This window comes from Coturnix japonica, chromosome 3, assembly GCF_001577835.2.
Source record: "Coturnix japonica isolate 7356 chromosome 3, Coturnix japonica 2.1, whole genome shotgun sequence".
In the NCBI taxonomy this organism is placed as follows: domain Eukaryota; kingdom Metazoa; phylum Chordata; class Aves; order Galliformes; family Phasianidae; genus Coturnix; species Coturnix japonica.
Genome location: NC_029518.1, coordinates 46,124,644 through 46,138,051, shown reverse-complemented (window position 1 = coordinate 46,138,051; position 13,408 = coordinate 46,124,644). Strand labels below are relative to the sequence as shown.

General features: G+C 42.1%; 1 long non-coding RNA gene across 1 annotated transcript in view; it reads left to right on the top strand.

Annotated features, from left to right (window-relative positions):
* Positions 1–13,408, top strand: part of LOC107311614 — a 58,206-nt gene that overhangs the window by 24,038 nt on the left and 20,760 nt on the right. The window contains exon 2 of the long non-coding RNA XR_001554167.2: positions 7,425–7,539. This is a non-coding gene — a long non-coding RNA (uncharacterized LOC107311614). The remainder of the gene's footprint in view (positions 1–7,424; positions 7,540–13,408) is intronic.

Below are 13,408 nucleotides of genomic sequence, written 5' to 3'. Positions count from 1 at the left end.
TACCCTCTTATTCCCAGACCCAGGAAGCTTCCCCTTTTTAATGGCTGGTGTCTTTTAATCACTGATTTGCTACATCATTTGCTAATATTCTTGCTATATGTAGTTATTCTGCAGAAACAAGTAAGGGCTTAGTCAAAGTGATAAGAAAGAACTGCAAGGATCTGACTCTTTGCAATGACAGTCCTTGTGCCCAAATGTATCTCCCTAGATGGACCCTAGAACTATAAAGGAGAGAGCTTGTCCGAGCTGTGGAGAGTGAAGCCAAGGTCATCTGGTAGATAAAACATTTTGTTACTTGTATCCTGGAAGAGTTAGAAAGGTCAGTGGGCAGATTCAGGCTGTTATGCATTACTTTTTTTTCCCCCATGTGTATGATTTTTAAGTATTCGTTCAGGTTATAGCTGAATAATCCCATTCCTTAAAGCTACCCTGTCTAGTACTTGTAAGAATTCTTGTCTCTTCAGCAAATAGTGATGGTTTTTGGTGCTTCTTGTGATTACCCTCAAAATCAAACATGAAACTTGAGCATCTTCAGCCTTGAGCTAAAGGGCTTGTGAACTTTCATCTGAAAGTTTTGGCAACATGGTCCTCCATTTCTTTTTATGAATTTTTGTTGGTTCAGAAATACAAAGAAATAATTATCTCTTCCCTGCCTCCCATTTAAACTAAAAGGACATATGCTGTTTATTTATTTACTGCAAAAACTTCATCCACATTTGTGGATGGTGCATTTGAATTGGTTCTTATTTTTTGCTAAACCTGCTTGTCCATCCCTAACTGTGAAAGGAAAAGAGTGTTCATTAGGTGATCAAAATAAAGTTACAGTGGCTCAGAACAGCTCTGAGGTGGATTTTTCTGCCAGAGAATTTATTAGTAAATGCTTTGCTCTTCCAGAGTGCATGAGTTGTGCATCCGCAGTATTGCAAAGAAGTCTTCTGTAAACTGTACATGAAGAAATGTAGGAGGGAGGCATGTGTAGTGTGTGTTCCAATGGGACTATTCCCTAGTCATCACTTGCTTTGGAAATAGTATTAAAAAGTACAATTGTTGGTCATTAGGGTTAGCTTTGCAAAGCAGGCATGACAGCATTAGCAGGAAATGCTTCCTTGATTTCAATTAGAATGCATAAATTATACTCTTTTTCTGTCTTATCCTTGCAACATTCAACAACAGCATTTCCACCTCAGCCTGGGGAATAGGATTTTGCACATGGTATAACTTCCATTGCCTTAAATAAGGCCTCCCCACTTTTATCACTGAGCACTCACAATGTTCATTATTACAGTTCAGCCAGCAGAAATTAGTTGCATTTAGATCCCAGTAGGCCATAGGATGCATGCAGCTTTGAGATTTGGCTTCCATTTAGTCTTGGGAAGCAGTCTTAAAGCTTGATGATTGAATTACTAAAACTACTCACACCCTCTGCCAACATTACAGTAAAAAGCTGAGCTGTCCTGGGGTGTGAGAAACAGGGAAAGAGAAAGATGGGACTAATCATTCCTTGCTATAAGACTGAAAAATATATGGGAAAATCCAGTTTCTCCAATTCCCTTTCTTCTGGCAGAATGCCTGCATAGAGAATGAGGCTGAGATAATTTACATAGTGGACATCATACTATTTACAGTGGTTTACTCATGAAACACAAATGCTGGGCTTGCTGATCTTGTTGTCTACATATGTGAGACTTCAAATTTCTTTATCTGAAGTATTTGTATTATTTCTCTGGCCAGTTTGGGTACCAAGAGCTGTGAGACCTCCTAAGATCATGGACTTTAACCTTGCAAATATACAAATGAAATCACTGATGTGCTCTGATACCACAACCCCTTCATGCTGCTGGAGAGTCACTTCTCTCAGTAGCTAGTTACTTCTTCCTTTGCTACAATCCTACCTCAGGTACAGTGCAAAAATGCCTTAGAAGCATTAATCAGCTTGAACTTCAATGAGCTGCTCAACTTATTGTGTAAAATCAGTTATTTCCTTCACTTTTTGTATTGGAATATTTATGCATGTATGTGGTTGTAGTAAAGGGTTGTGCTGCTTGCCCGCGTTTAGCATACATATGCTAATATATTTTCAGCTGAAATGCCCAGGTACACGAAATGAGGAGTTTATTGGTATTGCCTCCAGGGAAGGCTAAAATTACAGCTCCCTAAAAGAAAAGTAAAATGTTCAAGATGGCAAGAAGTACTGAACTGACACTGAAAAAATACAAGACCACAAGTTTTCTTCTTTGGAAGAAAACCACTTTCCACTTGGAGATCTGTTATTCACATCTTTTAACTATGTCATTAATTGGAATCGTTCCATACTTATGTCTCAGTCAGTTCTTCTATGACTCTTCTCCTCAGACAAAAGAACAATATTCCAAATTTGATTCTGAACTTTTCACAGCCTTTGTGTGCATCACCGAAATGGCTAATACAGAGAAAACCATTGCCTGTTTTTCTGTTTCCTTGTATTCTGAATTTCAGCATTTAAAGAAATGCCTTTAGGACTGGTGAAACACTAACACTGAAAACTTTGTGCAGTTGAGCATTGAATTAAAATCATTTTAAGCTCTGGCATGAAAAAAAGAAATTCAAGGTTAAATTCATATTAGGAATTTACCTTCTTTTAAAATAGGCTAAAGACAAACATCTCTTGTGATCCTGAAGGAAAATGAGATACAGTACTCTCTTTAAAATTTAAAATGCTCTGCCATGCTATCTAACCAATGACCAGAAAATCAAAGGTTGCCATGACTGAAATGTTAAATTCTAAAATAACTGAAATTGGCTTTTCATCCCCAATCTTTTTAGGCAGGTAGCCATGCTTGACTTGGCTTTGTTTTTCTGTATGTCCTTTTAATACAGAAAAGAAGTTAACATTGTGTTCAAGAAGCACGTTATGTACTATTATGATGTTCTAGACTTTTTGCAAACTGGGGGGGGGGGGGGGTGGGAAGGGCGGGGAGGAAATCAATACATTTGTAAAGCACCTTCTGTAGGTCTCAACTTACTGTGAAAACTTAAACTCTGAATTAAGGAGTGCTATTCTTATATCCAGCCTACTGATGGGTAACTAAGGCAGTAAGCACCAACAAATCATCAGTTCAGCTAAGATCTAGAAATCTAGGAAGAAGACAAAATCTGCTGCACTGAGAAGATCAGAAATATTTCCCATTGCTCATTCTATGGTATCATTTGAATATATAAGGATTCAGTGTTTTCCTTTCCTTAACAGTTTCTGATGTGGAAGACAAATGAATAACATATGTGTAATAAAACAAGTTCAGTCTTCCTTCTTATTAAATAAGTAAATAATGTTGAGTAGCAACTCTTGATGTGAACATTTGGGGACATGGGTGACTGGGTGTGGGAATCTAGTCTTTATCCCATGTCTTAACAAAACCTTTTCCCTGCATGCAAAATATCTAGGGGCTTCTCCTTATCACCACTTTCTTGCAGCAGTTCCATCAAGCTCTCAGTTTTACTGTTTCACTTGATAGCTACAATTGGTGTGACAAAGAGTGAAGTTATTCTACATTATATGCTACTATTTACAAGTGGCTTAAAATACTGTTTTGGTTGAATGTTTTGTGTGCACCATCAGCTAATAAGCAAGTGTTTGACACTGAGAGGTCTTAATGCCTTTCATAACCAGTGTCCATAAATAATAGTCACTGATGCACTCAATCCAACCATTTGCCCAGTTGTTTCTTTCTAGTATGAATATTTTCCAGGCAGATTATTCAGAATGTCTTTACATTTTCCAGTTCACCTTATTAATCCAGGAGAAGACATGCAGGTTGGAGAACCTTGTGTGAAGATACTTTCGCATCCACTTACCACCTCTTTGAAACACAGAGACTAAGTCTCACAGTGTTATAGTTGCATGCTGCGTGTAATTGAGGTGATCTTCTTTTGTGCTCTTTTTTAATGTTTTCTCTTCAAATTAGATCAAGCTTTTAAACAAGGCGCAATATCTTACAGACAAATGCTCTGTCTTAAAACGATACAGGCAACAGAAGTGTCAATCTGTTTCTTTTAAAAATGGGATTGTGCTGATTATTCACTTTACCAGTCATCTTGAAGGCTTGTTCTTAAAACAGCAGTATTTTTCTTCCTTATTTCTTAACACTACGGCATTATTGCAAATTTTATAGTATCTCTCACCACTGCTGTCATATAGTGTTCATACACTTTTGCCCACAATACAGAGAATGGGAGACCTGGAATGAAAATGTAATTAAATCATATGCAAATAAAGAAATGCTTTGGCTGACTTCATAAGCAGGAGACTGTCATATCAAATACTGTATTATATTTGATTTCAATATTAACCGATAGGATTAGCAGAGATGAAATTTACCTTAGAAAAGGTAAGCCTGCCTACAGTCACTGGTGAATGGTTCTTATAGTTTTTGTAGTTTTTACACCAAAGAGATTTTTTCCCTTATTTTGATACAAAGATAGCCTTTCTTCCAAATGGCCTCCAAATGAGAGGGCCATCTCAATGTGCCACAACTGGCCTTTTCTTACCTGACTTTGGATTCTCTTTGTTCCATTTCTTTCACTTCTTTCTCTCCTGCCTTGAAATGCGAGTGTTGATTCCAGTTGATAGCTGGGGCTGCATTCCTACAGCCTTTTCACAACAAAGGTGGCTGGTGCTTTCTTCTCCATAGAGATGTGCAAGTTCAGTGCCTTATTAGAGAACAGCACGTGCTTGCTGTCTGTGGCCAGACATCCATGTCAGGATGGGTCCAGAGTGTTCCTCAGCAGTGGTCCAGCAGAGAGAAGCTGTGTGGGACCCTTCCTTTCTGGTTCTGCTGACTGTGGTCGAGGCCAGGCCCTGTGGCACAGGAATCACTTGGCCTGTGCTGTCTGCTGGTGCTGCTGGGCATGTGGCTTTTTTGGCGTGCTACATTTATAAACACACACCCTCTGTGTAAAGTGCCTTGGGAACCTAGTAGGAGAAGTGTCACAGAAAATGTGGGCTTGACTTAATTTGATTTGATTTATAGTTTGAGAAATGAAAATTTTTCTGCATACCTAAGACCCCTGTACAATTATTGCAGCCTGCTTCTGCTGCCTGCAAAGCTCCTTGCATTCCCTCTTGGATCACTGGGGATTTCCTTGACACATTTACACTCCTGTCCTCAACAAGTCCATTGCCAGGCTTAAGTTGACACTTTCTCCCTGTCTCTTCTTACTTTTGTGTTTATTAAAATTGCCTGCTCTACAGGTATTAAGCAGCCAATCCAATCTGAAGGGTGGCTGGCCATAAAAAATGGCTTCATTTCCCTCCATTATGTTCTAAGATAGGCACTTCTTTTTCAAACTGCAACACCTCCAGAGTCTAGAGACCTGAAGGCCCCAATAATATGACAGGCTTAAAAAAATTGCAGAAAACTCCTGTCAAATCCCTCCACTTCCCAATTTTGTTTCAGCCTTTATTATTTTACAATGATGTCACTCTACTTGGTACACCATATTGAAAGACACTTTACAAGGAGTTGCAAAGGAGTTGCCCCAGGAACCATATATTTAAGCAGGCAAAAATATTGACAAGTGAACAGAAGTGCAGAAAGGTGAAGTGATTTGTTGGAGGCTGCAGAGCAGCTCAATGGAGGGCTCAGCACGAGGCCAGCTTTCTGATGCTACGCCCACCACTGCTGCCTGCCTATAAATATCTGCATTCATCTTTTGATCCTATGGCATTTACAAAGATTTTAAAAATGACTTTACTGGACTGAGGAAACCAGACAGTCCCAAAAGTGAAAAATATCAAAGAACATGACTTGGTCTTGTAAAATTAAGTTGGTTTATGTAATGCGTTTGTGGCAGCTTGTACCTCTGAAAAGCGATACAGTAACCCTGGCTCCCTTGTCAGCATTTCCTAACGTGTGACAGACTTACAGTGAAGGACAGGAGAAAAATGGGAATGAAATTATTTCTTACCACAAAGAACTGCTAGTGTTTGATATATAGTAATAAATGGTGAAGCTACACTCAAGCCTCACCAGGGTGAGCACAACTAGGAAGTTCTCTTGTAGGTTTAAATAGCGGAGAGGTATTTTGGGGCAGAATATGACTTCGTGGTGACACAGCAGCCAGAATAAAAAGCTCAATAATTAATTTTGCAAAAATGGTATGCAGATTTGGCAGTGCCAGATTTTCAGCAGAGGCACTGTGCTTGCCATCAGTGCAAACTAACCCATTCCCTGCCTGGAGCAGCAGGAAGACACAGCACGTGGAATAGAGGACTGAGCTGGGTCATCCTTAAATGCTGCATGGATAACACTGGCACTGCTTTGAAAGAGTCACTTCAGGAGGGATTCATCTCATCTCCCCTCTAACAGACACTGAATCGAGCCTCAAGGTCTGAGGCCCTTCTGTAGTTGTGGGAGGACTCTGTGGAGAGAGAGAGAAACCCCTTTAGAAGGCGATTCATCCTGTCTGCCTTGGGCATCCATCTTTGGAAGGGATGAATCTCTCTCTGGAGGGATCGCTCTCTCTCTGCTGAGTATAAAGGGAGGCTAGATGACTAGCGCTCTCTGCTCGCTGCCTGGACTTCCAGGGAGTTATACCAGGGGAGATCAATCCCACCTATTCATGTCCTTCTTCATTTTGCCATCAGAAATGGTAAAACCTGCCAGTGGCAGGCTGTCAGTCTGTGCTTGTGACTGTTGTGCACTCCAGACTTCAGGAACACGTCCTACATCTTTCTCCTCGGTGTCTTTGGGATGCTGTTTTCAACCTTGTTGCATCAGTGGGTGTCTGTTTTAAGGCAGGCTACTAGTTGGAGGAATTTTTTCTGTGTCAATTATTTCTTGGGGAGACATAAAGATGGCACAGCTACAACAAAATGGAGAGACAGGTGGGGATGCCTATTTATATTTTTAAGAACTGCAGATATACGTATATGCATGATATAAATGTACATGTGTATATACATGGAATTACTCAGATTAATCAAGATCTAGACTTTTCAGAGTGCAATTGAAGATGAAATTGGTATAATGTTTGGGTTTTTTTTTTCCACCAGCACTAGAGGTTTTACATTTTTTTTTCTGCTTGGTACATTTCAAGTATAACATTCTTCTTAGTTTTTTAGAATGATGGCAGTTTTTTTGGTGGGGCCCCATCCTCCTGCGCATGTGTCAGAGTATCCTTGGCACTGACTGGGAGCTGCAGATACCATCCCATTAAAATTAGTAAGTGGCAACAGCGAAGGTTCCTGCAGAGACTATGATAAGCATTTGACCAAAATTATTCTGCTTAAAATGTGCCAACCAGTGTCTTCACTATCTCATCCCTCACGCCTTTCTATCATGCCATCGTTAAGTGTTGAAGTTCCTGATTAGCTTCAGCCCCCTATATTTCCCTTGTCATGCCTGCAAGGTGGTTGACACCTTTTCTTGTCCTTCACTGATCCACAGCTCTAGAACCAAACCTGGCTTTCTGCTGCTCACCCTGGGGCAAACTGCAATGAGTTCTTGGAGCGCATTTGGATACGCAGGTGTCTTCTACTTTGCAAGTGTCAAGGAGTGTCAGGTAGGCGTGGTGACTCAGAAACAGCTTCTTCAAAAGGAGATGTCCGTTGTTCTTATTATTTTAATTAAATAGGAAAAATGTACATTTTTTACATCGTTTATAAAAGCATGCTGTTTGTAAAAGCAGTAGAGGTATCTCTGCGTGTGCTTCCTCTCCTTAACCTTTAATTTTCCCTTGCAGGTTTTTGGAAGTTTTCCTCATCTCCACCTTCAGCTAGTGTGCTCCGTGCTTCCACATGTTTCCTCACCTGCTGAGGAAGCATATGTAGCAGTATATGAGCAGTCCTTGTGATGACATCTTGCTGGAGTCCAGACTCAGGATCCTGCAGTGATTTAACACGTTTATTTGCAAGCTTATCTTGGGAAGGATCATAGAATCATAGAGTGGCTTGGGTTGGAAGGGACCTCAAAGATCATCTAGTTCCAACCCCTCTTCCATAGTCAGGGTGCCCAACCACCAGATCAGGCTGCCCAGACTCCCACCCAACCTGGCCTTGAATGCCTCCAGAGATAAGGCATTTACAACAAGTCCAGGCAGATGACATCAGTTGCCCTTCCTTGATCCACTGATGCCATCACTGCATCACAGTAGGCCTCCAGATTGGTCAGGCATAATCTGCCCTTGGTGAAGCTGTGCAGGCTGGCTTAGATCACCTGCTTATTTCTCATGTGCCTCAACATGTCTTCCGGGGGAACTGCTCTGTGATCCCTGGGATGTATGCCATTGGGCCCCATAGACTTGTACGCATTCAGTCACTTGAGGCAGTCTTGGACTTGCTCTGCTCTTACGGTGGGAGGGATTTTGCTTCCCCAGACCCCACCTAGAGTTTCAGGGATATGAGGTTCAAGGATGTGAGGAACACAAAAAGCCTGGTTACCAGTGAAGACTGAGGCAAAGAACTCACTGAGTTCCTCAGCCTTCTCCATGTCTGCTGAAGTCAGTTCTCCCTTCTCATTTATCAGAGGTGGTACACTCTCCTTTGCCTGATTCTGTTAACAAATGTACCTATAGAATCCCTTATTGTTTTTTATGTGTCTCACAGCACATTGTGGTTGCATCAAGCGCTGTGTGGTGGTACCAAGCCTGATTGCAGTCCCATGGGAGCATGAGGCACTGCTGAAGAAGGGCTGTGAGCGTGAGGTGGCAGTGCTGTGGTTGCAGAAAGAGAAGCACGTGGAGGTGGAGATGGTATGCAGCTCAGCTCTTGATCTTCTGAGTATCCTGGTCACACTATTCCTGCCCAGTGTGGCAGACTTTGTCACCAAACAGATGCAGTTCACTGTATCTTGTCCCTTGTCACCATTCTCTGCAATAATCTGATGGCACTACCCAGATGTTGTCATTTTAGGGAAGTACAGGGTGTTTCAGGAAAGGGAAATAAACAGCTGCAGAGGGTGGGCAAGGGGAGCTGGGTGCACTTTCCCTTTTGATTTCCACACTGCAGTGACAGCAGACACCAGCACAGCTGTGGAGGCTCTGGTGTGACCAGTGCCAGCTTCACTCTGCCTGGTGTGCAGCACTGGTGATGATATGCTGTCCCTCAACTCTGTGGCACTGGCAGTGCTGTGTGGTGTCACCCAGTCTCTGGTGATGGTGGCCAACACTAGGCTATAGCTTGTTGGGAAGTTTGTCCTGATGAACTGGCTGGTGCAGGAGTGCACTGGTGATCTGGGGAGTGGACCGCCAGCCATTCTGGGGGGTGAGGTTGTTACACTGTGAAAATGATGACGTTGTAACACAGTGACAATGGTGATGTGGTGACAATGGTGATGCAGTGACAATAGTGACATGGGTCCCAGTGGCTGGAGATAGAACTGACTAAGCAAATATGTTTCTGGATAGATGATGCCAACCCCACATCCAACTTTGTGTCTTCCCTGGCTTCATCTGGGCCATGCACACTTCACCCTGTGGGTGGGCAAGTGGTCCATGACTGAGGATGGGTACCTGGAGGACATACTGCACCTGCAGCCCAATACATCTGTCATTGTGTTTCACCGTGTGTACTTACAGTTGGTGGCACTGTGCTGCTGGTGACAGTGTAGGGAATGAGTACAAGGTGCAGGAGCACAACATTAGGACAGTCCGTCTCCAATTAAGACCTCTTTTTTTTCCTTCCCCCCCCTTCCCTCCCTCCTAAGAACTCTCATGTTTGTTAATGTTTAGCTCTTCCTGTTTGCCTTTTTAGCAGAAACATGCATGCTTGCTGAATTCATGAGGCATTATGAACATTATGTAGAAAGTCCCTACCTCCCATCTTCACAGCTAGGATTGATGGCAGGTGAACTGTGAGGCAGCTTCATGGCAAACTGAGTCACAGTAGGTTCATCGTTTCAGGTACTCTCCTGCAACAAACCATCTCCCTTGCAGCCTTCCCTTGAAGCTTTCACTTTCCAGGTTCTTCCCCTCCTTATGCAGGTAGTAGCCAAACTGACTCTGCCTGCTGGATAACTCATATACTGGGAAGGGTATCGCCTTGTCCTGTAGCCATTTTTTCCTACCATTTACCCATTGTCTCCTCCACATCCTCTTCCTTCCACACCATCAGTTTCTGGCTCTGATTTTTTTTTAAATTTTTTTATTTTTTTTAACTTCAGAGAGGCCTGAAGGAAACAAATTACAACAGGATATCCATGCTGTGGAACTGCTAAGAACTTTTATCTACCACAGCTTTGAAGCTGACATCTGTGCCTTTTCTGTGGTGGAAGGAGTTTGTAAGAGGTAACATTAGCCACTGTTATGGAGGTCCTCTTCCCCTGGGAAGGGATCAGGCAAAGTGTCCTTGGGTTTTCAAGCTGTCTGAAGGTGGGTGAGATAAGGTCTGGGGTGAGGGAGAAATGGGAGGGAGTTGAACTGCATTTTCTGAATCATTCACCTCTGAACGAGGGACCAAACAGGCCTGAAGCAGCAGCTGATACTTTTGAGAAACCAGTCAAATGTATGGTCTTTTTTTTTTCTTTTCCCTAGGAAAAAAATGGTGAAAAAAAAATCAAGGAGAGCAAAACATTTCCTTTGCTTTGCATATTACAAAAGGCACAAAATGTAGTAAAGAAGAAGAGCAAGTAGGCTGATAAGAGATTTCATTTCATCCCCCTCAGGGTGCCGACTTACCAGTGGTAACCTCATGGTCTGCTGATGTCATTCGCACAAAGCAGTTACTTCTGAAGAGACAGGTTTCCTCAGATTTTACCATCTGAGGGAAAATAGAGGAAAAAAAAAATGTTTGAAAGGGAAAAAAAATGTTAAGGTGTCTGTGTTTTACCAAAAGCCTTTGTTGGAGGTTATTAACATCAAAGGAAAACTAAATTTATCGTAACTTCTCCCCCCCTCCCTGAGTTTCTGAAAAGAGCACTTGCTGTGAATGTCTGAGCCATTAAGGGCTCCAGGAAGGGCGACCAAGTCCTGGCTCCCATGTCTATGTGCTTGCTGATTTATAAACCTCTCTGTAGGCAGCAAGAAGAAGGTGAAATTTCCCTTTTGGTGGCAGATGATAGGCTCCAAAGGCTAAAATACAATTATTATGCAGACTCTCAACATGTAAAAAACGGGGGAAAAAAATCTTTCTCCAAGATACATATGAACCAAACTTTTTTTTTTTTTTTTTTTTTTTTTTCCAAGTTCTCAAGGAACTGCAGATTTCATCACCCCAGCCTTTATCTTCTAATGATCCCTGGAAAGAAAGACAAAGTTTAAAAGTAGCCTCCAGAGGGGAGCCACAGATGCCATTGGTTCATTTTGAATGCTAGCCTGGATCCACACAAACCTTCAGTGCTATCCACATACCTGTATGGCATTTTGAAGGAAAACTTTTAAAAGTGCGCTATGGGGCTGGTGGATTGGAGATTGGTGTTCTCTCTTGCATTGTGTAATGCCTGTAATCTGAAGGAGACAGGAGGGTAGCTGAACTGTTCACACTGTTGCTGGTGCAAGCAAGTTAAGCTGTCATGAGGCAGTAGGTGGAAGGGTTTATAAAAAGCTCCTGTCCTGTAGAGCTTTCTGGTGCCTACAAGTGAATCTGCTATTGGAATGATGTGCTTGCTTTATCATCAAGTGTTCTCCTCCTGATGCTCTGATCAGGTCTGCTTACTGCTTTGATCTCTACAAACCAGATTCTTGTATTCCTGGCAATGCCACAGTTTGTCAAAGCTCACCACCCCAGCTCACTGTCCTCTCCTGGCAGCAGTATGCATACATTTAGCAGCCACTGACCTTCTGGGGAGCTGCAGGTTTAGGGTTACTGGTCAGGGCTAACTACTTCAAATGAAAACAAAACCAAATTCACTGCCAGCAGGACAGCAGTTCATTACACTTGTCTGGATGCAAGAAGTGAGATTGATCTTGCAGCTGTATAGGCTCTGAGGATGACAGGAATCTTCAGGCATTTTAGGACCCTTGCACACCCAGCTGTGCCCAACCTGTTGAGCATGGGGTAAGAAAATTCAATGAGTCTTTCCTAAGGGACATGGGCATTTCAGCTTGGATGCACTGCTCCCCACCAGTGCTGTGAGCACTGCTAGCTTCTGGGGAAAGAACATGCAAGGGCAGAAAACCAAATTGGTTGGATCTAGTAAGAACAACCTGTGGCAGCGGGAAGGACTAGGGGTGGCTGCTGTGGTAACTGCCACCTGTGGGCAATGTGCAGGGGCAAGTGAATGTGAAGGAGAACATGGAAAACAAAAAAACCACAGTGCATTGGTTTGTACTTGCCCTTGCTTTAAATAAATAAATAAATAACTCCATTGGTGTTAAGGGATGGATGCTTGAGCAAGTGACAGCACAGCTGAACTCTGTGTTTCCTTCGCCTCTGAAGGTGTAGCAGCACTTTGGGAATGGGTGATTAAAAAGCTCACGTATCCCTGAAGTAACCTTAGCTGAAAAATAACTCACTTAATTAGCATACAGTAGATACTTATTGTTAAGTGAGAATGCTATGCTATCCCCTCCTGTAGGGATTTGAGTTAAACATGATGATTGATAAATTGTTATATTCACACAGTGTCACTCAGTGATATAATCATGGCTTTTGTAAATATTTAGTCAAGAGAGTGTTCCAGCTGTTCCCAGCCAGGTTTCATCCAGTGTCAGCCAATGCTCAGCGCTGCTGATTTATTTCATGTGTTGCTTGAGCCTTGAGTAAGATCACATTTTTATGAGTCTCAAAATACCTATGGTAATAAATAGTGAGAGTGCTGGAGCTAATGACAACAGCAGAAATAATTATAAGGAAAGCTATTACCCAGGGTGCAGAATATGGTCAAGTACTTAACTATTTGTGGTTTTTCAGGACAACTACCTAGTGGCTTTTGCCTAGATTTCCAGCACTGTAGTCCTCACCAGATGCTATTTAAAAGGGAAGATGAAGGAAAAGTTTTCTGGGAAGATGGTGTTTCCCAAAGCTTGACTTCGGTGTGAACAGAGGACGGGAATTTAAAGAAGTGTTGGGCAAAGAATGCAAATTCCATTTTGCAAAGGATTTCAAGGTGTTTGAAACTTACTTTGGGTTCAATTGGGAATGAAAATCACCAGTTTTCAAATTCCTTCTGACAGAAAATTTAGGAAGGATTCACTCTGACTCAGCTGTGCTGGTGCTGATATCAAATGTGTTGTTAGAATGTGAAATACAACGCATATGTATAATGAGAAGTCATTTTAAGAGGAAACACTGACACTGTTAGCTCTAAAGGTGTCCAAACCTGACATACAGTGCTGAAGCTTTCTTGTATTTTTTTCCCCAAGCATATTTCTGCAAAACTGACAGTTTTGTAAGGCATTTCATTTTTAATGAATCTACATTTTCTGATATCTCTTTTCTGACCATGTTCCTGTTTGAAGAAACACCCATGCAACTTTTCCTCACTCATCTGTCTCA